Source organism: Catharus ustulatus, chromosome 9, assembly GCF_009819885.2.
Source record: "Catharus ustulatus isolate bCatUst1 chromosome 9, bCatUst1.pri.v2, whole genome shotgun sequence".
Taxonomy (NCBI): domain Eukaryota; kingdom Metazoa; phylum Chordata; class Aves; order Passeriformes; family Turdidae; genus Catharus; species Catharus ustulatus.
This window is the reverse complement of record NC_046229.1, coordinates 4,234,184-4,261,806: the sequence shown is the minus strand read 5'-3', so window position 1 is coordinate 4,261,806 and position 27,623 is coordinate 4,234,184. Positions and strand designations below refer to the sequence as shown.

Below are 27,623 nucleotides of genomic sequence, written 5' to 3'. Positions count from 1 at the left end.
CCCCCCAGAAGCTTCTTGAGCGCGCAGGGCCTTGTGGGATGACGTAATGCCGGGGGGGCGCGCGCGGGGCAGTGTGGGCTGACGTCTTTGTTTTTGAAATATCTGGTTACCGCGTCCCGCGCGCGCGGCGTTGGCCGGCGGGGCCGCCCGGGCGCCGAACCAGCGGCGGGGGGCCCGCGCTCGGCCCGGTCCGGTCCGGTCCGGCTCGCCGCCGCTCCCGGTGTGCTCGCGCCTCGCTTTATTTGTTTGTTTGTGCGTGCGTTTGTTTGTTTGCTTGCTTGGCGGCCGCTGCCTCCGCCGGGTTTCGGGCTGCGGTGTGTTTCCCCCCCTCGTTCGCCGCTCCTCCCTCCCCCGGCGGTGGTTCGGCCCTTCAGGTGGCGCTCCCGGGGTGCCCCACGTGGTTTCCCCGTCCCGCCGCCCCCGCGGCTTCCAGGCAGCGCCGGGGGCGGCACCGGGGGCACCCCGCGCTCCCCGCCCCGGCTGAGCCCCCGCGGGGCTGTGGAGTCCCCGCTCGCCCGGCCCGGCCCGGCCCGGCGGGAGCCGCGGGTTTCGGCCGCGGGTGTTCGCGTTCGCCCCCGCTCCTCCGCCCCCGGAGCGGCTCTGCCTTCATGGAGAGCCGGGACGTCAATCCCGGCCTCAGGAATAACCGGGAGAATACAGAGGGGAAATAAAACCCGACAGGAAAAAGCCGGGTTGCGGATGGGTTTCTCTGGACTCGTCCTCCAAGGGGAGGGGACAGCGACGGCCTAATTTTAGACAGTGTCCCAGTATTGCTGAGGAAGTGCAGGTTAGTCGGGAGGGGAAAAAAAAGGCTGGAGCCCGAGGATCGCGGTGGAGGAGAAAAGTCTCTGCTGGCATGTTCCCCTCGGAGCAACAGATGGGAGCTGTGTGCTTCGCTGGAACCGCTCTGTGCGAGCGGCGTTCCAGGGCAGAGCGCTGAGAGAAGGGATTCGTGTTCCCTACCCTGCCCCGCACACACCCTTCTCTCGGAGTAATGCGGATTTGGGACTGCTGACAGGCAGACCTCTAGAATAAAGTGCAGCAGTTGTTTGAGGACAGACGGTGACAATACGGGGTGGCACAGGGACCCGTTTGATTGCCAACAGTGCAACAAGTGCTCCTTATCCTTCCAACAAGAAGCTGTTACCTGCTGTTCAGCTTTTTGGCAGTGCCGAACTTGGTCTGGCAGCTTCAGTCCCTTCTCACGATATGTGAAGCTAACAAACTTAGGTCCAGTTTTGAAAACACACTTTCAAATTCTCCAGTGCTATTTTTTCCTGGATGTAATGACATAATTACCAGTTACCGTATAGGAGGGAGCAGTGAAGCAAACAGAAACATCAGCAGCTCTGAAAGAAAAGTGAAGGTCCAGCTCCCCTCTTTGAAGTAGATTTTTTTTTCCTGCGTTTTTCCCTGGTGTTCCCACCTGACTTTGGCCACACGGTGGGCACTGGTGTTAACTGGAACGATGGAAATAATACATGCAGTGTGTTAACAGTTTGTGGCACAAAACGCAAAGTTTGGACTGGATGTGGATGCTGTGTACTGCTGGTGTCTGCACAGCCTTCACAGAGGCAGCTGCTAACTCAAACTTCAGCTGCATAAACTGTTCAGACAGAGAGCACTACGTTACTGCACATGCATAGGAAAAATCTCTGAAATTCATTAATGCAGTGAGCACTCACGGCAGTCGTTTCATTCCATTTTAATCTTTACATACAAGATAAATAGAGAGCAGTGAGTAGCTCTTCTGGCCCCAGAGCCAGGGGGCATCAGATGAAGCTGGCAGGTTCAGAATAAACCAGAGAAATGTCTTCACAGGAGTGTGGTTCAGCGCTGGAGCTCCCTGGCAAGGGTGGGCTGAGGGATTTTAACGTGATTGGATGAATTCACAGAAGAGAAATCACTTAAGGTCTGTGAATCACAGAACATCTACACTGGCTCGGGAAATCCCAGAGCTGCAAATGACTTGTGCCTCGGGGGGCATCCCTGGTTTCTGTGCCTCCCTAGGGACCCACACCTGGCCCCTGTCAGAGATGGGTATCTCGTCGGACCTGACGTGGCAGTCCTTGATGTGGTCCTTGATGTGTTACAACCCCCGGAGATAGCCCATAAATGATCTCCTCTGTGTCACCCCGAGGTTTTTGTGTTTATAGAGGGCAAGGAAGAAAATCTGGAGAAACACAAGACTTGAATTCTAAGTCATTAATGTATGCAGTTTTTAATTTTGAAATAAAATATTTTAAATATTTCCAAATAAAGCAAAAAGTGTGTGGGGGGGTTGTTTGGGGTTTCTGGGACATTGGAAGTCATGCAATTAATTTGTTGTATAGACAAATACTAATAAAATTTATTCTGATTATCTTTGTGTATTTGATTGGTTGTGTTGTTTTATCTTTTGGGGTTTTCTGCTGCATGTTTCTTTTGTCCTAGAAAGCAAAGTTCAGACTATGAGGAACATAGTCTAAGTCTAGTCATAGCCTTTAAGCTCAGTGTAGCTCAAACCCCTCTTTATTACAGATTTGTATAACCTGTAAAACTGCCTTTGGAGCCTGCTGATATCAATGCAAGGTTTTGATTAGCTTCAGTGAGGGTTGGATCAGGCTGGAGGGATTAATTGAATTTAATTTTTTTTCCCCTCCACCCATTTCAGCTCTGTACTTCCTTCCTCTTGCAGACGCGGGGTTTCAGGAGCAGACATTCCAGTTTGCTGGAGACGTGTAGGAGCTGAGTCCTGTAGCTGTGGGGGACACTCATTAGTTAATTGCTGCTCACTGGAGCTTATTTGGTCCAGGCTGCAATAGAGAGTCAAGGTGAAGCTTCTGAAGGTTGTGGGGAGCAGGAGAGCCCTGAAATCAAAGACAAGAGCTCCTGGCTGCTCCCAAGGGATTTTCTGCCTCACTGGGGACCTTAGGGAGGACTTGGCTGAGATTTCAGTCCCAGGTTCAGCACCTGAGACCTTCAGAGTGGAGCAGGTCCAGAAGTGGGAGCTATGGATAGTGATCCTTCGTGGCCATTAGCCAAGGGGCTGGGAGTTCTGGTGGCTATGCCCTGATTTATTAAACACCTATTAATTCTGGGCTCTTATTCCCCCTTTCCTGACGTCCTTAAGAAAATATTCCTTTGGTAGGATGAAGGAACACTTCCTGACCCAGGTACAAACCAGAGCCATTTACATGGCTCAATAAACAAACTTGTGGCTAGGAGTTGCCAATCCCTGCCCTGTATTTCTGAGAGGCCAATGTGTTGAGCAGCAGTAATGCACATTTTGATTTATAAACTTCTCTAATCAATCAATAGAAGCCTGAGTGAGGCAATCAGATAATCTGAATAATTAAATGGCTTTTCAGGGACAAATTAAAATTTCTTACACACACCACATCCGTCTAAATTATATTTGGTGTCCAGGAATAAATGGGTTTGTTGTTTTGTTTCACTTCTGCATGTCAAATGCTTTTGACTTATTTCAAAATCATTTAGGAAAAAAAAAAAAAAGAAAAAAGATAAATGTCAGTTTCTGATTTTTTTTTATGTTGGAAACAGTGCTCACAGAAAAGAACCAACCTTTTTTCCCATATAGTATTATTACAAGCATATTAAATATTTCAATATATAATTTTCTTTAGACGTTGTACTATTTTGCTTTTTCTCCTCCTCAAAGAAGTTTCCATAACATTTTTACATTTGCATAGAAAGTTATTATATAGATTTTTTTCCTTTTTTTTTCTTTTTTAAAAAAAGGACTTCACGTTTTCTAAATGTGATCTCCTTCTTCATGTCTTAAAGTGAATAAAACTGGGAATTGCTGGATTTTCTCACACTGCTTTCCACTTGCTCAAGGAATTACTCTAGACCAGGTTTCTCCAACTGGGGGAGACAAGAGTTTGAAGAGTCAGACAGCACAAGTATTTTTCTGTTATTTACTCCACCAAAGCACAGTGGTGGGAGTGAGAGGGTACAGCAAGAGTTTCCTCAGGCCAAGTGGAAGTAAAATCATTCCTGGGTTCTGCTGGTCCCTCTCCGGTTCCTCTGGGTGTGTTTGCGTCCCTGGTTCAAGTGGGTCCAAGTCTGCAGCACAGCACAGGCGTGGCACAGCTGCCACCTCATCCACCCCCGGCTTCCGTGGCCTCTCCTGCTGCTCTTTGCTCCCAGCAGGACTCCTGTGGCCAGGTGGAGATCCAGGAACTGAGTGTGAAATAAAAACAAATCAATACATTTGGGGACACAGGGGAAAGGTGGGAACGCATAGCTGGAGGAAGAGCGGGATTCACAACTTGACGTAGAGGACCCTGGAACCAAAACTCTAAAAAATCCCAGGCAGTCTTGAGTGAGTCTTCATTTTGCACATGAAAAATGCTCTTCAGAACCACAGGCACTTGTAAATGAATATCGTGTCCATCTCCTCCACCCTCCATTAGTCATCGCATAACCAAGCCATACGCACTTAGTCCTTTTCATCTTTCTTCTTGTCAAGCCCTTTAGCCTGTCCCCCTCACCTACTCATCCCACCAATCATTTTAATTAATCTCTGAATTTCTTTGAAACTAATAGTTTGTGGAATGGGGGAAAATGAGTAGGTTAGAGAGACAAGATTGTGAATGATGGAGGTGGGGCAAAGCTAGGAGGCTTTGCAAGACCTGTTGGGTTACCTCTGGGGCAGGACAGCAGTGCTGTAAACACACAGAAAGGCTGCAGAAGTGAGGGAGGAACCACTAAAAACATTTTCCATTTTCCTAAGAATGCTGCCTGAGCAATTCAAACCCTGGATGTTGATGTGCAGCAACATTTGAATGAAAGATGTGATATGATTGTCTCTAAAGTGGATGGGATGAATACTCAGTAGTTGTACTAAATTTCTCACTATTGTGCTATAGAGGACTTCAGTGCTCACTGCAAGTGCTCAGAAATATATTTTAAATAAGTAATGAACTTTGTAATTTTTTTATTCAAACACTTGTATGTATTTTTAAATTTTGGATCAAAACCCTGAGCAAGTAGAAGTTAACCACATTGTTTAGAGATGAGTCTGAAAGGAGCCCTGGGGCCTTGCTTCCTGTGATTTTTAGAATCCTGCAATGGTTGGGATTGGAAGGGAACTTAAAGATCATCTTGTCCCACCCTCCTTGCCCTGGGCAGGGCCACCTTGCTCTAGAAGGATGTTTGGGATGTTACAAATCTAAATGTCACACCAATAATGTCTCTGTGCTCTTTATTTCTATATCATAGCTTAGCTGGTGCTCCGGGAAATAGAGAGTTGGGCAGAGTTCCCACCCTGTGGAGCTTGCAGTCGAAAAAATCCTCTACACACCAAGAAGGCTGGCAGAGTAGCAGTTGATCCACAGTGGGAGCCCAGAGGGGGAAGGTAAGCAGGAGAGGAGGCACTGGAGGACGGGTGGCATATGGGAAGCAGACGGCTCTGCTTGGCATTGGGAGCTGGCAGCAGGAAAAATGCACCATACAAACAGAAGCATATTGATGCTGAGTGCTGGGGAGGCAGGTGAACGCTTTTGAAAAGATATTTATTGTGTTCAGGGGGAAAGATCCTGCTGGAAGTGTGCATATGTTCCCATATTACTGAGGTGGGGTTTCTCTGTAGAGAACTGAAGTTAGCTTTGTGGTCTTTGGGTAGTTCAATAAATAGACAGAAGTGTCAACAAAATGAATTTATTTGTGGTTGCCAGTTGTGACTGAAAGCCTCAGAATAACTGGATTTAACCATTCAGAGCCCTTGGTAAAATAGCTCATTTTTGATTAGGGTCTCAGGACAGATACAGAGTGCTAAAATCTTTAATTAATAAACAATCTGGCATCCTATCAAAGTTGACACCTTGCTCTGTCTTAGCAGCTGTTGGCACAGTAGGCTCCTGGCAACCTGGGATAAAGCAGTACTTGCAATAGGAGAAGCGCAGGAAGCGAGTCTGCATGAGACCAAAGCTGCCAATGAAAAGCAGCACAGAGCTCAGGGATTTCCAGGGAGCAATCAAGCTTTCCTGTTTTGTGCCATGGGCTCAGGCTTGGACACAGACAGCAAGTTCCTGTCCTGAATGTCAGCCGTGGCTGGTGGGTGACAGATGTAAGGACACCTGTCTGAATTTGGGTAATGGCTCTGACAGGAGGAGCAGCTAACAGAGAAAGTATTCAAGAGTGAAAGTAGGTCCTCAGGTTGCTCCTTCCCAGGGATTAGTGTGGTGGAGCCTGTGGGGAAGTTTACAGAGTGCCTGCTCACGTAATTCAAATGGAAACATTCACCGTGGATGACAGTCATTTGTGTTGGAGTCATGGTGTGGGAGCAGTTAGGGTTGCCAAAGAGCCAAGGAAGGCAATGTCGGGAGGAAAGGGCATGGCCTGGGAAGGACAGTGCCTGGAAGCACAAGCAGAGTTCAAGGTTTCTGTTTGGGAGAAGGTGCTGCTGAACTGCTTCTCTCCCTCTGTCCCACCTGAATAATAAACAACAGCCTGATCTCTGACCCCAGCTGAGCTGTCACGCAGTGACGCGGCTGCCCCTCCCTGTCTGGGCACCTCTGTCCCCTCCTGGGCTGGGAACATCCTGGGCTCACCCACAGCAGACCCTCAGGACTTCCACAGGACAAGAACCAGGATGCTCAACCTCTCAAAACTGCTGTTCTGTGGTAAAAATTGTATGCAGCTGCCAACACTCTATGTATCTCTATGTTCCCTTGTTTGAGAAGGAAGAAGAGATGGGAAATTTAGCCCAGAATCACAAGGGTCACTACCTGAGATCTTTGTTTTTACAGTGGGCTCAGGAGCACTGTTCACATGTGTGCTAGAACAAGTCCATGAGCTGGTGGCACTGCCTGTGGCAGATGGGTTGCTCAGCTCTCAGGACTGTTTACAGTCAGTTGAGAACATATGAAACATATAAAAAGCCATAACATTTGAATATGTTAAAAACAAGTTCATAAGATCAAGGAGAATTTTCAGAATAAAAGGACAATGCTAAAGCAAAGGCCTCAAGGCTGTCATGGCTGTGAATTGAAATTCAGATTGATTTAAATTTTACTTTTTTTTTTTTTTAAATAGGAAACAACTAGAAAGCCATTCCAGAAGTGGCTGTGTGGTATTTAGAGAGCTGGGGACCAGCTGCAGCATGCAGAGATTTCCAGAGGTTTCTGTTGAGTGAGGAGAGGGCTGTGGGCTCAGGTAAGTCATGTGAGGGAGGTGAAGCACGTGTGTTGTAAGAGTTAATGGTACAACGTAGCCTTGCTCTACATAAGCACGTTTTGTGCTGATGTTTCCCAGTTCCTGCAGCGGTGTAGGAAAAGGTGTGTGGCTGGCAGAGCTGCAAGCCCAGACAAAGCACTTCTGGGTGGGGATGCTCCCAGCCCCATTGCCAGGTGCTGCAAATAGGCATTTATGTCAGAGATCTGAGGTCAGTTCAATGATAGCCAATTTCAGCCCTGGATTATTACATAAATATTAATAAGAACAGGGGTATATTTTCCATTTATGTTATTGGTCAGCAGAATATTCCCCTAACCCTTAAGCAGTACTGGTGGGGAATAAATTTCCCTTCAAGACAACTTAGAAAACTTTAAAGGTTTGGGAAAAAAATTAATTTTTCACCTCTTTAATATAACCTTGTGAGTTTAATGAAAAGTAATCTTATTTTCTGTATACCTAAAGAGGAAAAACAGGAGAGGAGAGTCAACTCAAGTGGGAATTGCACTCTTCCCTGCTTTTGCCTCCCTACTGAATGACCTTTAATCACCTTTATCATCTTTGTAGCTTGATTTCCCTCCTTGTAAAATGGCCATAATGAGACTGAAGTCGTAGTAAAGCAGGCAAATCTGAGGGGAATAAATGCTGCACAAGTAGTATGAACTATTTTTATTTTTTAAAATGCATTATGGAATAGGTACGGACAAGCAATGGATTTTCATCTGGAAGAAGATCTAGGATTAACTTGTTGGAATAAAATATTCGCTACTGTCCCCATTTGCTTTTAGGCTATCAATCAATTACATTTTTATTGGTTCATGAGCCTTGTAATGCATTTTGAATCTGACCCAGGACTGTGTGGAGCTTGTACTGGCACTTAGATTTATGCCAGTTTAACTCTCTGGTCACTCTTTGACTTTTTTTGACCAAATATCTTCCAGTTGCTAAGGGCCTGCTTTTTGTGGGGGTTATTTTGTTTTCTTTACATTGAGTCTCTGAATATGATTTGGAGTTGTTTATGTAGGAGGAATTATCACATGGCAGCTTCCCAGGAGGGGGATGCTGAGACACAGCCCCAGCACCTCTCCACCTTCCCACTGGCCGTTTCCTAAAGAATAAGCCCTGTTTCTCAGTCCAGACCTTTGGTAAGAAGATGACTAAGTGGAACACGGAATTCTCCTTGATCCCCCCCTCAGGGGAGAGGATGGGTGCCGCAGCAGCGGGGAGGCGAAGCTTATATGTCCCTTTGGCACCTCACCCGATCAATCCGCCCGGGAGCTTCCCAGGCTGTTTTTACACCGGTGTTGTGTTGTAAGCCGCTCTCCATCTAGCAATGCTTTTTAAGGAGAAGCGAGGAGCCGATGTAAATCAGCAGAGCCGGGGGTGACGCGGGGCTCGCCGTGTGCTCGGCCGGCCCTGCTGACACAAGAGCCCGTCCTGCCTTTTCCGGCTCCCACGCTGTCCCCTCCCTGCCGCTGACACAGCCCTGAGGTGAGCGGGGTTGGGAAACACGTCCCGCTCCATCCAGCCCGGCAAAAACCTCAGTGGCTGGGCAGAGAGCAATTTGCTTATTTTCAGGGTATCACCAGGTATCCCGGAGTAAAGTCCGCGTGGCAGCCACTGCTGTCTTCCCTGGCTTGTCCCAGCAGCTGCTGCCTAAAAGGGAATTGTGCTGCAGCTGGAAACTCGATCAAGCGAGTCTCAAAGCATTTCTTTCATCCTCAGTCGATGCTTAATACACCTTTACTCTGGCGGGTATTGCTTCCTAAGCCTTGTCAACATCGCAGCCGAACAAAGGCCCGTCTCAAGAGCGGTGTTGTGTAAATAAATGCTGTGCCTTGCAGGGTGTCACGGAGTTAATGGGAAGCCTGGAGAGGGGAGGGCGTGGGAGCAGCATGCCAGTGTTAACGTTCTGTTTTCTGCACAGGATTGCAACAGGATTGCAACAGCCCGGCCTATCTGAGCTGCTGCACGTCCCGACAGCGCGGCTCTGCTCCTGAATTTGATAGGGGTGCTGATAGAACAATGCACCTTTCTGGGAAATGGCAATGCACAGCAGGACTGCTGGTTGAGGAAATTCTGAATAAACCATAGCAGCTTTCTGCTCAGAGTGCTGATGGTTTTCAGGTGGCCCACCAGGATATCAAACAAAAGTTATATATGGCAGTGTTCACTCAAAGCTGGAAGTTTTTGGGTAGGGAGGGGGAAAGTTTGAAAATCCCATGAACTTCAATAGTTGTACTTCTGTCTTTGTGGTAGCTCTGCGTCCTTCACTTGCTTCTCACAGATCAGTAATCAGGGGACAATTGACGGGAATAACCCCCCAGGTAAAAATATTCAGCCGCTTCTGAAACAAACAGCATTTCATATGCAAAACTGTGTGATAAAGAGCGTGCTCAGGGTGCTTTTTCAGGCCCCATGGAAAGTTTTACAGAGAGCAAAGCACCTTTTAGCAAGTCCTTTTCTGTTAGTTTCAAAATCCTCTCCTGCTTTTCTCTAGAATGATTTTCCCCACAAAAGGTGACAGAAACCCCAAGAAAAGTCTCAGCAGAGCTTACTGCTCCTTTACCCCTTTCTTTCCCTTCCTCCTCCCCCAAACACTGTGCGCTCTCAAAAAACATTTTAGTATCCTGGAGATTAAAAACAATGTCTTTAATTTGTATTTGTCTTGTAATAGCTTTGACTTTCACCACCTTGTCCTCCCCTTTATTGGGAGTACATGTGTGAGCACTCCCTCTAATGTTGTTTATACGCCTGCTGTCAGGTTCAATAAGCAGTTTCTGAGCAGGGCACCTTCCCACGTGAAGGAAAATGTTTCCAGTTCTTGTCCCAGTTTCTGCTTCCTCCATGGGCAGCGTCGTGACATGGAACAACGGGAATGAGTATCGGTGATATCAGTGATTCTTAGCTGATAAATGGAAATTAACTCTAGAACCTCATGAATCTACTGGCAGCTTAGACGGGGGCAGCTGTTTACCGGACATTTTATAGATATTCCATTTATGTGAGTTTTACATGGTGCCTGTTATAAATTGAGCCAGTTTGTTAATAGGGGATCAGGAAAATTTTTTAACTACAGGGCACCAATGCACCTCTTAGGTAAAACTGAAAAGAATGTAGTAATCCATTGAAGATTTCTCTATGTCAATAGAGAATGTTGCTAAGGAGAATCAAGATAAAGTGTAAATGTGAATAATTGCTCCTAAGACAAAGAAATATTGGCAAGCAGCCACATGGGAATTGGAAATTTAAATTTAACTAGTTTTATGCCAGTAAATCATGCTGGTAGAGTCTCAGGTCTAGTTAAGTGAATGGCAAACCCGCAGGTAACTTGCAGGACCAAGGATTTCCCCTTCATGAATGGGTGTAGATAAGTAAAATTTCCCAGAGCAGAAAAACACTTTGTAGAAGCAGCCGGATTTTCAGCTTTGAAGTAGAAGAGATACTTTCATTTTCAGTATCTCCATTAGAACTTCTTTTTGCAAGACCAGGAGTGTGAACTCCTGTGTCTGAGCCAAAATTCCAACCTAAGCAGAATGTACTCATCTAAATTTCCCTTTTGGTTTCATTTGGCCAAGGTATTCCTTGGTGTAGAGTTGCTGTGTACTGTTACAGCAGTTGCTGTGTTGGGAGCTTGGGAAGGCGCCCGCCTGGAAGAGGTTACATAAAACCTAAACCATAATAAGCTCAGAGAAACCCCTGAGTGTGATGATTAAAAAGAGAAAACGATTAGGGAAAACACATCAAAGAGGCTCAGTGAGAGTCCTAAAAGGAAAAATACTGATTATATTTGTTTTGCTTTTGTCTTACATGAGGTAAAAGGCGTGTGGTGTGTCCTGGGTCGCCACCCTAAGGGGTGTGTACTTAAAGACAACAGAAGCAGACTCCAAGGCTTCCATGGGGTTTATTTTGGTTGCAGGGCTGGGGAGATAAGATATAATTGTACCATATACATAGTGGTGCTATCAATCTGATGGATTACCCTTCCCATACACCCTGAGCACCTTGCCTACCCTCTGCTGCTAATCTGTGTCTACCAGGAAAAGTTGCTTTCTGACCTTTCAAGAAACTTTCAACTGTGATTTTTAAAACAATCGCAGAAATGTTTTTCTTTCTCCAAACGTGCAGTTCCTCTCTCTGGTGAAAGCATTCAGAGCCATCAGATGGGTAACATTGATTGCTAAAGCTGGCATGCAAGTTCAGTTCAATAAATTGTGAATCTTAGGGGCTAAAAATGTTTAGAATTCCACTCTGGATCTGGGAATAAGAGTAGACATTTATTGATAGTCCTGTTGTTCACACTTCACCGATTCTGTTATTTTAGAACAGTGTTAGATTCACTTTTTGAAGTTTTTTTAGACTTGGTCTGACCTGGGAACCAGGTTAGAAAAGGTTTGAGCTAATGAAATATGCAAAATGTGGTTTTAGGACTCTCCTTTAATGTGGAAAGAGGAAGAAAGGTTTTAGTCAGTTATAGCAAATCCAGTAAGGGAACTGTTTACTTAACTCTCACAGTTATTTATTTTAATTTAACTTCTCAGAAGTTTTCAGCTGGTTTTAGTTCATGTGGGCTCAGATATTAAAGAATGGTTTTTACTGATATGTGTTTTTCAGTTGTTACTCTGACTTATTACAGCTGTTTTCTTTTGGACATTCTGATACAGTACATCCCAAAAGACAAAGGAAAATCACTGAAGAGGGCTTTGGAAATGGGGAAATATAAAATATAATCCTTATAGATTTAGAATTTCGGTAAGAAGATAGCATGTAAGTTCATTTTTCCATGAATGTAGCTAGCATATATAAATTTCTGAGGCAATGGTGCGTATTATTTTCCTACATCAACAAAAATAATTGTAAAAATTGCAAGGAGTAGGAGCACACTGTATTAATGCCAGTTGGATGATGCATGGACTTTGCTGGTTATACATATTTGACTTTGGCTTTGTTAGAGACTTCCTAAATATGGGTCCAAGCTGCTGGACAAATTGTCTTGTTCTTTATGCTTTTGCACATAAAAAAGAGGCTATTTGGAGCAAAACATTCCAGGTGAGAGGTCCTTGCACTGTCCTTATATCCTCCTGCCATCTTGGTTTGCTGACACATGAAAATCCACCTGTACTCCAGGCTCCTTTGGGACTCTGGAGAGCAGGAGGTGAATGGGCCAGAGGGGAGACAGAACAGAGAAAAGGTGTTGGAGCAACACTTTTCCTCACACTTACAGACCTAGAGAACTTTTCTCTGTCTGGGATGGCCTGTCCTGGTACATTTGGTACATTGACTTTTTGCTCAGCCTGGGAGTCTAACCTTTTTTCCCTTCTTGAAAGAACTAATACAAAGTCACTCTGTATGACCAGTGGACCTGTCTTCATTTAGTTTTGATCTGATCCTCACAAAACATCAGAGCTGTTTGCAAAGCTAATAGCAGCAGTAATGACAAAAACAGCAGTGCCAAATGTCTTTGGTCTTGCTCTTTTTCTTCTCCTTAATATCAAAGCTAAAAACATGGTCTTGATTTATATGCAGGATTACTGATGTTAAAGCTATATAATAATACATCTAAAGCCTAGCACAGTTTATAAATACACAAAACATGTAACTTAATAGTTATTTGTGCTGAATCTTTTATTTTCCTGCATACTCTGTCCTACCTTTGTTACTGAGGGCACTAATGCTGCATTAATGTAAGCAGAAACAGCTGCATTTATCTTCATTTTATTTTCCCAAGTCACAGCAACGTGCTGGAATGAGAGCCATTGTCTGGAGCAAACCTTCTGAAAGTCTTTTAAGGGCATCCATCTGGGCAGACTTTGTGGTTATAGAAGGGCTGATGCGGTAAGTATTCATCCCACTAATGGTCTCATTGATTTTTATTTACGCTCTTTGTAGGTTGCCCAGAGTCTCAGTCTGAGCAAGAACTGCAGAAGATGTGCTGGATTCAAGAACTGCAGGCATGTGTTCAACTAAACCCAGGTTTCTGTATCTGCTTTTGGGGTGCTTGATCGAAGTGGGGCCTCCAGAACAGCCTGTTCTGTCTGCAGAGAAGCAGAGAAGTGCAGTTGGTGAGCAGTGTTAAGAAACAGGTGCAGAAGTTTGAAAATGTTGATCCAAACCCCATTATTATAAGTAGTAGGGAAATGTCATGACTTACTGAGATTAAACAAAGACCTGCTTAGAATCTTGTGACTTCAGCTCATAAATGGATTTCATCACTCATTACAGCTGCATAAACAAATGCATGTGGTACATATGCATGTTTTGTTTTGGGAAGTTGTTGTTTTTAAAGTCCCCTCAGAATTTTGTTTTTAATTGCTCCTAATGAGCCAACACTCCCTGGTTCTGGAGCAATGCCTTGAGTACCTGAGCAGCACAGCCCACTCATTGCTTTTAAAAGGGAAAAAAGTTTCCCAGCCTCTCTCCCCTTCTGGCAGCTGAAGTGCTTTGGCAGGCAGGTTATTTTAAAGGAGAAATTTACAATATGAAACCTGGTGTCAACACTTTTATTCCTTTTATGAATGTAGCCTTGCCCTGGTGCTCCTTTGGAGCTGTGGAAACGTAATCCCAGCCCAGTCAACAACTGGAGAAAGTCCTACACAAGTCTGAGCTCAGACTATGTCACATATTTAATATATTTAATTCATGTAATTTTTCCTGTTGTCCGTGGCCTCATTTCTCTAGGAATCCTGGAAATGGATGCCCTGTGATTACCCAGGGGGAATTAGTACTTGTCCCCTGTTTTCTTGACAGCGTGTTGCAAGTGGGATGTGGCAAGAGGAATCCGAGTTTTGGGCTTCCTGCTGGGGTTGTTACCTGAAGGCACAAATGGTGCAGTCGTTTGGGATGCAGAGCAGACACTTCTCTGTGGATTTAAAACGTTGTACAGATCGAAACTGTCAAGCCATTCTCATATCTTTAAGTTTAAAGTAGCTGCTTTCAGCTAAACCCACACTTTTCAGCATCTCCAGGCAGGCAGTTATCAAAGTTTAACCTCAAAAAACTTGAGTTGGCAAAATATCTTGGAAATTCTTTGAATTTCAATGTGCCATTTCATAATCACAGCTGAGACGCTGGATTAATCCTGGGTGGGTAGTGTCTCATTTTAACTTTACACTGCAAATTATTTTTTAAACCATATCTAAAGGGAAATTACTTTTTTATTTCCCTAAAGAAAAATACACAAGGATACTCCATTTTTGTGGCCATTTTTCTGATAAAGATTCAAAAATCAAATTTTAAAATGGATATTTCTGGGGGAAAGGGGTACTTTTTTCTATTTCAGTCACAGCCTCCTCTTTTTACTTAAAAAAAATCAGAGTCAGGAAAGTAAAATGAGCAACAGTATGGGAGAGTTCATGGCTAGGGCTGCTTACATGTATGTTCTATATGGATAGATTTGTCCTGGAGTGTTTTAGTTTGTTTTGCTCCTTGGAAAACCAAACCAGGTAACCAGAAGAAATCTTACTTAAACTGAATGAAACAAAAACCTTTGGCTTTTCTCACAAGCAGCCTTAATTTTTAGGCTACTGTGGGGGGGGGAGTCTTAATTGTGTGTCTTCCTAAAGATTGCTTAAACAAATTGCTGAGTGTCTGAGGCTTTGGATGCCCTGTCCCTTCTGTCAAAGCCCTTGGAGAATCCAGTTGTTCCTCACCTCTGGAAACCTTCCCTCTTACGTAGGCAGCTGAAAAGATGCCTGACATTAGAGACTTGCGCTCCAAAATGTTGCTGTGAATGCCTTAAAATGTCACATTAATATCAAGAACGGTTCACCCACAAACCATCTGGCTTTGCAGATCTCAAAACGATCTTCCAATTAGTTAATTAAGCTTCCCTGTTTCCTAATAAGGCCTATTTGAAATGCTCTGAGGCTGGGGATAGTGGGGCTGTAGGTCTGCACCGAGCAGGTGTGACAGTGGCCAAGGGTCTCCCTGGGCAGAGGGAGATCCTGGGAAGTCCTGTCGGGCCTTACCTGGGTGTGCTGGCTGGGAAAATACCTGGCCTTGTCCTTATAAGGCCGGGGAACTGCTGCCAGAGCCCTGATCCTGCCCCAGCGCTTCCCAGCCCCGCTCAGCCACAGTCCTAAAAAGGCAGTTCCTTGCTCCTGCTTCCCACAGCTGAGCTCCCCTGGGAGGACAGCACTGCTGAGCCAGGCACTGCACTCCCAGGGAGAGCCGGCCTTCAGGACTGTGCTGCTGCTTCTCGAGGCAGATGTTGTGTTTAGGGGCACTCTCCTTCCTCTTGTTTAGTGAATAATGAAAATAGAACAGAGAGCGGTGCCGGACGCGCGTGCGCGTTTGGGGAACGGGAATGATCCCTGTAGGATCCGCTCAGGGAAGGAGACACACGGTGGGAAGCAGCTCAGAGTCAGAGACTTGAAAGCATATTAGGTTATGGTTTTATAATAGCAAGTGCTCAGCAGCAATATGAGCTCTAAGCAATCCGTGTCCTTTTTCCTCCCTCCCCTGGCTGCCAGTCCTGCTCTTTGCTTGTGCTTGCTCAGTCCTTTGTGGGGCCATGCTGGGCTCTGGGTTTCATTCGTGCTGAAAGCCAGGAAAGGGTTTTCTGCTCAGATTCACAGAGTGGCATCACAAAACACTGTGCTCGTGTAACTGAGCGAGTGGTGAGTAGGAAAGAGGGGGGAGAAAGTTATTAATGCCCCAATCTCTTCCTATTGTGAAACCTTTAGGTGCTGTGCTCTCCTTCTGAATAAAAGCTCTTCAACTGCTGGGTGTTTTATGAGACAGTTTTAGAGGTTTAATTGAAATTTTCTGAAGGATTTGATTATTGGCTTATTTATTCCACATGCCAAGTGACAAGCTTAGTTACAGTCTGATAGATTTTTAAAGACAAGTTCTTTACTGGAGCCAGATTTTGGAAAGTCTTGAATATGCTAATTCAGAAGGGGTATTGCATGGGATTTTTTTCTTTTATTAAATCAACAAATCATCCTACCTTAATTTGAAATAATGAAGAGGAGTGTTTTTTGAAATTTAAAATCTGTGAAATTCTGCCACTGAGCAGTCACATGCTCGTTTCAGAAAGGGACTTAAAATAATTCATTTTCAAGGGGGCTGTTTGGGAGGAGTCCCTGGATAGTTTGTGCTCTGTGGAGTGTGGGAGAGTTGGGGTGCAGCTCCCAGCTCTGAACACGTTGTACTCGGGCACAGCAGTTTGTCTGCTCAGAGCCACATGCTTCCTTCCTTTATCAGGCTGCTCCTGGCAATCCTGCTCAACCTTTGGACTTTATGGCCTCTCTCAGGATGTAGCATTGGTTCCCTAATATCTCTTCTCTTGTCTTTTGCCAAGTTTCCAGCAGGCAATGAGGCCACGGCAAGCAGGGTCACAGGTGTTGAAGGAAGTCAGCAGCACAAACAATTATTATAAAACTGGATTCTGCAGTTGCAGGGATGAAATGCTGCTCTTTATAAATTTGGCACACCATCCCCATATTTTTTTCTGAGTTTATAACATGTTTTCATGCTCCTTTTGTATCACTGCTAGGTGTGTGCTGTGGATTTAGTAGGTGGGGTTAAGAGTACTGATGGTATAGATTAAAAAAGAAAAGGAGATTGCCATGTACTAATTTAATGCATGCTGAGATCTGGTCTGTGTTTCTGGTGTTGTTTTATACTGCTGGTTTCTGAAATATTTGTCATGTAAAACGTTAAAACAAGTTATCCCCATGTATGAATGGTAGTAAAGGAAATATTTAGACAATAAGGAAGAGGGTGATTAGAGGGGATCGTTGATCGAGCAATAAGGAAGAGCGTGATAGACACTTTGGTAGCACGAGGCAGGAGGTGACACACACCTATGGAATTGGATAATACAGGAGGACTATTTACAGCTGCAGGCTTAGGACACTAAACATAGCAAAGAAAAGTTTAAGAAACCCATGGCACAGGGATGTTCCTGCCTCTGCCAGAGAAGATAGGGTGTAGCCAGAACAGGTTGGTTTGGAATTTAGGGAGTACCACTCAATAAATAAGTTCTTCCCCTTGGCATTTCTGTTTGGCATTCTGTGGTCCCAGCATACACCTTGTGTGGTGTTTTGTGACCCAGAATTTTGGAAGATGTGTGTTTTTGGGAAGACAGGCACGTGAAATGACGGTGGGAGGACTGCCAGAAGCACACTATTCTGAATTCAGAAAGTGTCCTCATGTAGCTTTTAAAGTGAAAAATGTTGTCTGTCTTCCATACTCTGTCCTTAAGGCAGAGCACCTTTAGTGATGTTGGTCTTTTTTATTGACCATTCCATCTGCAATCCTTTGTCTGAATGCAGTTATAGTGAAATCAAGGACAGTCTCCTTCCAGTATATGAATTAAGTCAAACAGTAAAATTCAGAAAATATAAACTTACCTGCCTCAGAAGGTTTCACTGCTTTAACCACACTGATAAAACAGTGAAAAGTTGTGATTTGAAGGTGAAATTTAGAAAACTTGGGGCCTTTTCTACCACAGGGGTGTTCTGAAGTCCCATGGTATAATGGTAACCCTCGTGTTAGCCCTGTGTACAGGCTCAGCCCCTTGTTCATTGTCTGATCATCAGTCCTCAGTTAATTCAGTGAGACTCGTGGTGGAAAAAGGTGACTAAAGGTATCTGAATTTACCCTTTTGCCACAGGAGGAATTCAGCTTCTGTTCTGATAACCCAGGCTAAAGCACACTTTAGAACAAGCCAGTGCTGTTAAAGCCCTGCGTAGGATCTGTAATCTGTGTTTAGAAGTGGGACCATTATCAGAAACGTCACTAAGAATCTAAGGAATCTTTAACCAATAGCTAATTGCTTCCAGGGATAGGCTCTGTGGGCAGTTTATAAAGAGCCAACATTTTACTGTTAGTGTGTTTGGCCAGGAAGCAAATACACTTTTCTGGTAAGGGTGTTTCTATGTAAACTGTACAAACCTGTGTGCTCAAGGCTGGCAATTGCATTGCCACTCGTGGAGAGCAAACTTAGAGAATTTAGAGAGTCAACCACTAGAGCTCAGTTTATTCACTGCTTAGCAAAGCAGATTGGAAATCAGAGGAATTAGTGCTGGGGAGTCTTTTGCTGTTAATTCACTCCTGGTAGTCTGTGGACCATATTAATTGATATTTCAAAGGCTGTTATAATTTCTTTTTCACTAAGTGAAAATTCTCCTGTTTTAATGCAAAATCCAAACTCCTCAATGCTTACAACAGGTGTCCTAAAGGCAAATGGACCAGTCAGAGCCCTGAGTGACCTGGTCTGACCTTATAGCTGGCTCTGCTTTGAGCAGGAGGTTGAACTACATGTCTTTCTGGGGTTCCTTTAAACACGAGTTATCTTATGATTTAGTGATTTGTAAAAATGGTGAATGTTTCACTTAATTTTATCTCCTCTTGGGGTGCCGTTCTTTGAACCTCTTTTGAGATGGTTGCTTTCCAGAAAAGACTTCAGCACTGAGCCCTTTTACCTGCCTAACTCTGATCTCACAGTCAGTCCCACTGCAGTGAAATGCCATCTTATCCTTTGAACGTGGTTACTCAACCCCTTTGCAGAGAACACCGTGCCAGCCACAGGTCCCAGTGTTCAGTACATCACAGGAGCCAGAGCATGGGTGTGTTATCCACTTGTAAAATGGGGGCTAAATAAAACTCAGAGGGCCTGAGCTTTTTTTCATGATCCCAAGAGCAATGTATGGCGATCCTGAAGGAGTTTACCAAAAGCAAGGTGGCATTTCCCAGGGCTCTCCTCACACTTGGGTGCATCCCAGCTTTAAAGGTACTGACCAGAAACACCTTGAAGTGCTGGGCTATAAACTACAGCAGCCCAGCTGCTGTTGTGCAAGCTGTGTGATGCTTGTGGTGAGGATGGGAACCTTAAAAATTGGGTAGGTAAAGAGCAGGAAATGGGAGCCATTACCTCTGTCCCAAGGGAAGTGGTTCCCCCTGTGAATCACAGCCCTGGTTTTGCTGTGCTGCCTGGGAGTGGCCTCCTGTCCCAGGTGGATATTCCCAGCTCCTGGGACCTGCCAGGTCTGACTGCTGCAGGGGAAAGGAGCAGGACAGCATCACTCCTGTGCAGCCTTCCCCATCATTTGGGGAGCGGGGAGGATGAGGATGTGTCAAGCCCTGCACATGAATTGATGTGGTCCTTTGCTGTTAGGAATGGCCAGAGAGGGACAAGGACTGCAGTCCTTTACTCAGGAGCTTGGCCTTGTGCCACACAGTCCCTGGGTTATCCCTTGGAGAACAAAACCTGCTGCTGTGTGAGACAGCCCAGGTTGCCAAGTCGTGGTTCCCCCCTCGCCATGAGTCACCGGCTCTGGCAGAGGCTGGGGCTGGAGCCCGGCTCACAGTGGCACAGGAGCCTCCTGCCCTGGCTCGCACTCCAGCCCCTCCTGGAGGAAACCCTCAGCCAGCTCCTGCCGCCCTGCCTGTGCCAAGGGCTGCCACACCCCGGCTCTCGAGGCCTTCTTACTCATAACGGAGACAGACACCGAAACCAAGCTGTGCCTCCTCTGCTCCCTGGGCTCTGGGGCTCCCACTGCCTCTTCCAGTGCCCCTTCCTTTGGTTCTGTCTAGTGCAAAGCCTCTGCACAGGAGCTGTTTCCATCTGTTCTTGGGAAGAGAAGGCAGAAATGAGACAGATCCTGGCCATTGAGTGTTGTTGGTATTTATCCTTCCTAAGCCAAATCATGGGATAAATCCCCAAACCTCTGTTCATCCAAGGCTGTGTGCTTTCCTGGAGCAGTACAATGACACAAGCCATGAGTGTGTACAGTGTGAAGGGACAGAGCTGTGTCTTCCTCTTCGCTATCTTTCTTCTCTAATTAAGTGCACCTTCTTCCACCTCTGATGCTGAGGTGCACAGAGCTGCCCCACAGCTCACTCACGATGAGCAGATAATTCAGAGGTTTGTATTGTTTGTAAATCGTGGCGGAGAGAAAACATCCAAGTCCCATAGTCTTCTAGGAACATTGTGGCTCACCAAAGATCTTTCATCTCAGCCCTTGTTTCTTACTAAGAACTTATCCTCATCATAGAGCTAGAGGTGCAGCAGAACTGATAATTTGGGGAATTTAGGTCTTTGCTATAAATTGAAGTTAATTTTATGGTATTAACAAACTGATGCAATGGAATTTTTGTGTCATGAGATGTCTTTGCAGCAGCAAAGTCTGCCATTAAATCTGAATGGCAATCTATTAAAGTGCTTACAGTTTTGGACAAAAGGTGGCACTTATCTAGTAAAGATAACAAGGGAGTGAAAGCCTCTAGACTTGATAAGAGTGACCCAGGGTAGGTCTGTTGGTCTTTTGTGGATGGACTTCAGCTTTATCTGCTCATATGCCAAGATAGCCAGGTGTAAACTATTTATATTAGAGAAGTTAAGTGTTTCTGGTAAAGTAGCTTGTGGCCTGAAACAATAGTCCTTGCTAAGGGCCTGAATTTATTAAGTCAATAATTAGTTCATTAGGCATATAGCTGTGCCTGTGTAGGTGTCTGAAGTTTATGTTCCATCTGGTTTACATCCAGTGAGTTCAGGTAATTTGTAAAAGATAGTCCATGTGTACAGTACAGAGCTGCAAAAAAGATTTGTAGAAGAAACAAAGGGGGAAACCACACAGAGAAAGTCTCAGGCGATGTGGGAGGGGAGAAGAACTGAATGTATCTTTTCCACAGAGGGCAGGTTTAGCCAAAGGGCCAGTTATGAAGGTCAGCAAAAAGCCCCTGGATGAAACAATTTCACTCTTATCCTCAGGAAGGAGCACTGGAAAGAGGATCCACATGTGTGCTTAGAAAAGCCAAAAGAGGTTATGCTTGGACTCACACACTGCAACATGTGGGCTCTGAAGCTGATGACATGTTCAAGCAGGGAAGGATGGTTGGATCTGTTGTCAGAGCCAGTGAACATCTGTGGTTTCACTGGCACCTCAAGGAAGGTGCTGGCAGGTGAATGCCCCTCCTGCCTGTAAACTTCGGTAAGAAAAATCAGGCACATAACAAGGTCTTAATGATAGAAAGGTTCTTACAGGGAAGTGGAAAGCATGGAAAGGATTTCAGGGGTGGGAGTGCAATACTTTCTGAAAGGCAGAAAAATACTTGTAAATATTGCATCTATTCAGATGGAAACAAGTTGTCTTAGGAACATCTGATAATAATTTTTACAGTCAAATACAATTTTGACTTTGAAATTGTGAAGAGATACTTCTGCTTTAGATAGACAGAAAACAGCCTGAAATCAATTCCCTGATACCCCTCAGAAAATGCCATGTCCTTAGGTAGGTGTAGCATCTTGGAAGTTTGGAAGATTGTCCTTCATGATAATAAGGGGACACCTTTTTTTTTCTGAATAATAAAAATCTTCCAAAATTGTGATAAACTTGTACAATTGTGATAAGTTGAATCAAACTATGTACTGAACACAAACCCCACCAATCTTACAAGGTATTTTGTATTTGTTATTTTATGGTAAAGACAAATTAATCAGTAAAGTCAGGAGGGGAAGTGAAATTGCTGGCTACCAAGTTTTAGTTGTTATTTTTAATGTAACAGTACCCCATTCCTGGATGGGGAATAGGCTTGGGGTGACAGGTGGATGCAGATGGAACACCAGGAAACTGGGAGGTCAGGTCAGGCCACCAACACCAGGAATTGAACAAGAGCTAGGGTTGAGATTCCCAGTAAACCTACAATTAGATATTCAAGTTAATGAAGGAGAGCCTTAAGGACATCCTCTTCCTGGTGGTTTCTTGTATTCCTGGGTGTCAAGGCACAGATCTGCAACAGTGACCTTAATGAGAGTAGTTTATACATCTCTATCCATTCAGTATCACTGCAGCTTTAGAGGCTGAATTAGCAATTCTGATCAGCCTCTGCTTTCTGTGCAAATGCTCCCAGGTGTTAATCCTTGCCTTAGTGTAATGAGGTGGAAAAGCTTTAGGTTGAAATCCAAGCAGCATCTTAAGAAACAACTCGTGTTTTTGTCATTGTTTTGAGTGGTACTGGTTGGATTTTTTTTCAAGTACAAAATCTGCTCAGACTCACGGCTTGTACCTTTTGTTTTATCTTCCAGAAGAATTTTTACAGTCTCTAGTTATCAGCTTTAAAACCAGTGTAGGTTTATAGCTGAAAGACTGGGAGATGTGTAGCTGTTGTGGGGAAGTTTAAATACAGCTGTTAATCTTACATGCTGGTATCATGTGAAGCTGTGCCCAAGACTGCTGTGTTAAAAACTGTGTTGATTTTTAAGGATCCTGGTACCCTAAAAATTATTTCTGTCTCTTTTCTTTATATCTCCTTGTAATGCTTCCAGTGACTACAATCCTATACTTAGATAGAGCTGATCTAGTGGAGCCTTACCCTGGGAATGAACTCCACTAATCAACTGCTCATGACTCCAACAGATGTTTCTGCTTATCAGACAATTGGAACCTCATGTTCTACTATATTTCTTAATTTTTTTTCCTTCTTTTGATACTGGCAGCAAATGCCCCATTACACATGTGAGCTTCAAAAACTTGTCACATGATAGCAGGAACAAATTGCTAAGCCAGTCAGCAAAGTTCAGGTTTGAAGTGGTGGTCCACTGAAGGCAACTGGGTCTTAGAAGCTGAAGGAATCATTTATGGAATTACCATGCTGTGGTTTTGTTGTAAATGCCAATATTTTATTTCAGCATCTTGTATGAAATTTGGAAATGTAAGAAGAACTCGCATCACAACTCTTTTTTTCAAAGACTGAATCACTTTAGGATGTGGAGATAAAGTTAAGTGATTCTTCTGAGGATATGAGTATTATCCTCTTGAAACCACTGAAAGGGGATGTGAATGGTTTATATGATTTTGTTATATACAGACTTACCTCAATGGCAGGTCAAAATCTGTGAATTTTCAGACATGGTGGAAATACAAATATGAAGAATTTATATTTTCCTTCAGTTTGTTTAGTCTATTGCATTTAACTTTCCATTTCTAATTGATAAGTGACTATAGATTCTTGATCAGTCAATATCTTTGTATGATTTAGGCAAAAGAAACAATAATATGTGTAGAAAAGTTGATAGACTGTCACTTCACAAAGATGCAGCTTATTCCACTGCCAGCAAACCCAGAACTGCTTCTTGGAAGTGAAACACCTGTTACAAGAGTACAATGGGACCATACAAATTGTAGGCACTGGAGACACTTCTTGGGGATTAAAGCAACTCATTTGCAAGCTATTCTTCTGTTAGCAGTGAGCAGTTAATCATGAACCTTCCCCTACCCACAGCTCACCCACGCTGCTGATTCAGGAGCCATGGCAGGGCATGGCTAAAAGGCAGAGCCAGGAGGTTTATCAGTATTCACACTTCATTAGCCAAGCAGGAGCCTCACCACATGTGGGAGACCATAACCAGAACTTGTTCCTTTCACCTTTTCCCATAGTAAATATCTTAACTTGCTGCTGTTGCTGGCCTTGGTTGGGATGATAAACTCAAGTACAAAGAGCAGTGGGAGTTGGAAGCTCTTCTGTTAATGGGAGAGGTGAGAGTGAGGGTACAGGGGGTCAGTGGCTGCCTCTGCAGCCCTTCAGTACCTCTGAAAATTTCTCAGCTGATAAAGATGTAATCAGTTAAGAACATGACCAATAACACCCACTGGACATGTTGGCAGTTGTTTTCAAGCTGCTGATACACTCTCTTCTTTGAACATCACATTTCTTCCCATTGTTTTAAAGCCAAACTCTAACCTCCTGGTGCCATTTGCCAGTGTTTGGTGGAACTTGAACTTGGGTTGAAGGTCTGGAGTGCAGAAGGATTTGTGTCTGCTTAGAGCCACTGTAGGTTTTTTCGTGGTTGTGGATGAGATTTCTTCTTTACTTGTTGTGCTTTCTGTGTAGAGTGAGAAACTGAGGAGCCCATAAAACATGGGGAACAGAAAACTGGTGGATGATCCTCATTAGAACATGTGCAGGCGTGGTGGGAGTGGGAGAAGAGGAATCATTAGGGGAAAGAATCATCTAAGCCAAGGAAGAAGAGCTTAATTAGTAGTGCTGAAGTTGGCTGACAAGCTGTGGAGAGAAAAATTGGGTATTGATTTGAAACTTTGCTAAGTGCCATTGGAAACTGAGAGAAGAATGGTGTTGATGGAACATCCTTGGAAAGTATTCAGAGAAGACAGCTTGGTACCACGTAACCATAACATTAAGAACAGACTTGGGGTACGTAGAGAAATTGGAAATCTGATGGCCAGTGAGAATAATTTCAGGAGAGCTTGGTTCAAATAGTTCCCAGGCACAGAGAGAGGAGAGTGAAGATACCTGGTCAGCCCAGCAGCATCATTTCCCCTCCCTGTTCTGGGGCAAGAGGAGTCAGTAAACCAAAGCCAGCTTTGCCTGTAACCCTAAGGAACTCCGGTAGATTTTTGGGGGGATGTAAGAAAGCTTTGTTTCCCTCTGTCCTGCTTCCAGCCTTGTGGCCAGGGAGATAGATACATTCCTCCTTCCGGAGAGGATTTCCAGCGGTCTAAAATCTGCTGTGGGGCTGACTCGGAATCCCGTGTGTGTGTCCAAACACATGACCGGGGTGGAGGGGTGCCCTGGGAGGAGTGTGATGGGAGATGTGCTCGGCTCAGAGCGGGGGTTCCGGGGTTTAACTGGGACATTCGGTGCCGGGGGTTCGGGCTGGCTCCTGTCCCTGCGGTTCCTGTGCTCGCTCACACACACGGATCCATCGATGAGCTGTCATGTGCCGGCTGCACGCCCACAGCAGGAAGGAAACGGCTGGTCCCTCAAAGTCAGGAGTAGTAAAAAAAAAAAAAAAAAAAAAAAAAAAAAGGCAGCAAACAGCAGGCAGGCTGTGTATTGTCCCGATTCCTCCCGGACTGAAGGAATCCTTTGCCCCATGATTCATGCTGAGCTGTCTGCTCCATCCGGCAGGCACGGAGCATCCGGCAGCCGTGTCAGGCAGCCTCCCACTGGAACTGGGTGCTGCTGGCACCGCAGCCTGCAGCGTTTCAGGATTCTTTTGTTAGTCAGGGCACTGGCACTTCCTTTGGCATTTGGCTCCAGGAAGGCTTGTGTGTGAGGAGGGGCGCTCCTTTTTTTTTTTTTTTTTTTTTTTTTTTTTTTTTTTTTTTTGACATTTCTATTGCTATTTTGTTCAGTTTCACATTTGGAACGTGAAGTTTTGGTCCAGACGTCTCCCTCGCTCCCGGCTCTCTGTAGGTCGAAGTCTGTTTTCTGATGATTAGCCAATACCAGCTGTTCTGGCAATGAAGATGTCTCAAATCAATCCTCTCCTGTCTGGCTTTCCAGGAAGAGCCAGCCCTCCCCTCGCTCTCCACAGCCCCTGTCATCCAGGATTGAAATTTATCAGAGCTGCTGCTTGCAGGAAATTAGCTCCTTTACAACTTGTTCTCCACTGCTTCTTATTCATTTTATTGTTTTAACATTTTCCAGAAAATAAGGCAGAAAACAAACCTGCTTCCTCTTTAGAAGAGCTCTGCTATTGACCTGTGAAATGCTTATTTCCTTGGCAGGCTACAGATTATCTTTATAGCAGAACCACAAGATTAAAATCAGTTAAAGTTGAATTTAGATAATGAATAAAACACTGGAAAACATTTAGTCATCCTTTAAGATCCTGAAGATAAGGATTTCTACATATAGGGATCAAAGCTGTGATGAACACCAAGGGAGGGATGGGCTCAGGAAGAATGGAGTGAGGGTGCTGCCCACAGACTCAGGAATGTGCTTGTGAGAAACTTATCTGGGGGTCTGGGTCTCCAACACCTGTATTAAAATGACTTGAATTTGCTGAAGAGCTGAGCACCTGCCACTTCCATGTATGCAAAACTCATCTTAAAATTCCATTCAGGTAAAGGAAAGGTGGTTTTCACTTTATATCTGACTTTAGATGCAGTTATATTAATGTTTTAATGTTTTCTCTGTGTCTTTCCAACAGCCACATTGGAAGATTATTTTTCTTTAAGATTTTCAGAAGGAAGACACTCTCTTAATTAGTATCAGACAGTTTTGGTGTTGTTCAGCATTAAAAATAAATCTCTGCCTTTGCCAGAAGTAAATTTGGCAATTGTGTGCTCCCTGCTGCAGGAAAACAATGTCTCTCTTTAGAGCTCTGAACCAAGCTTTGGCAATGGAATGGGGCCCAATGTCCATTGATCTCAATGGAAAACCTACTATTAGAAGGATCACTGTGACCACATCCTGCCATCATTTTGTACCCAGAACCACCACTGAGGTCAGCAGGATTTTTGTGCAAATATTTATGGCAGGATACAGCCCACTTCAGGGCATTCTGAGGGCTGACAAGCCCTCAGCTGAATTGTTCCTTCTTCTAGGGTTGATCCTATCAGGCTGCTAAAATCTGAGCCATGGACAAGTCAAAAACCCCACCATCCAAGCTGGTGTTGACTGAAACCCAGTAATGCAGTTTGGGCAATTTGAACTCAGACATGAGGCAAGACTCTGGCATTGCACAATGTCCTGGTGGATTATGCCATTCCTTGGACACTGGAAGGGTTGTATCCTTCTCATTCCTCAAGAAAGCAGCAAGAAACAACTTCGATAGGTCTGTGGCTTGGGCAAGTGAAAACTGTTGATAATTGAGTAATTTAAGGTTTTAGTTTTCAGCAAATGCTTTGCATGTGTGACTAGTGCAGTGAATTTCCTGCTTGCCAAATTCAGTTCTATCAACACTTATTGGAACCATGAGCTGGGCTAGAGGGAAAGCTCTATCCTTTATCCTTTTGATATGGGAAATAAATGAATTCTTTTCAGCTTACTGTACATCTGTGTTTTCACTGGACAGCAGAAAACTGTGTCACTGACTCACTGCTTGATCTTGGATAAATCATCTAATCCTGCCTATCCCAGTACCCTCATGTGCCTAAATAATGTAATTACTCTCATCTGTTTTAGGAGCTGTTACAATAACTTGGTTTATGTAGTTTTAGCTTTACTTTAGTCTTTCCCACAATGTTTTATTACTGAAAGAAGGAGGGTCTTACCCAAGTCAGAGTGAAAAATCCAAGTTTTATCCCTGCTGGGTGCTGAAATATTCACTATTCACAGGTTTAGATAATCTGTATAAATGACAGCATTTTATCTGAAGTGGTTTTCATACCTGAAGGGCCAGACTCAAAGTAGGTACGAATTTGACACTGTAGAAATTTCTCTGCTAAAATGACAACAGCAATAGCTGCTGAAACCCAGCTGGGTGTCTGGAAAGTAGGAACATCCAAACTCTGTACAGGAATTCCCTGTAAAAGGTAAAAGAGGCACAACAACAATTTGATCCTCACCTGAAAGTGGAGTTACACCTTGGATCACATGAAGACTATAATTTAGGTTGAAGCCAAAAAACAAATCCAAAACTTAATCATATTCCTGTTTATCTATAAAGAGAAACACAAAAACAAAACAAACCCAAAGTGTGGCTTGAAAACACAAATGGGCCATTCTACGATACCAAACCTGGAGGA

At 44.4% G+C, this 27,623-nt stretch overlaps 1 protein-coding gene across 1 annotated transcript in view; it reads left to right on the top strand.

The window, feature by feature from the left end:
- Positions 1-27,623, top strand: part of FGGY (FGGY carbohydrate kinase domain containing) — a 280,628-nt gene that overhangs the window by 24,103 nt on the left and 228,902 nt on the right. Inside the window, exons 2-4 of the mRNA XM_033066875.1 lie at positions 5,227-5,362; positions 7,042-7,161; positions 13,069-13,262. The gene's annotated coding sequence lies outside the window, so the exon portion shown is untranslated. The remainder of the gene's footprint in view (positions 1-5,226; positions 5,363-7,041; positions 7,162-13,068; positions 13,263-27,623) is intronic.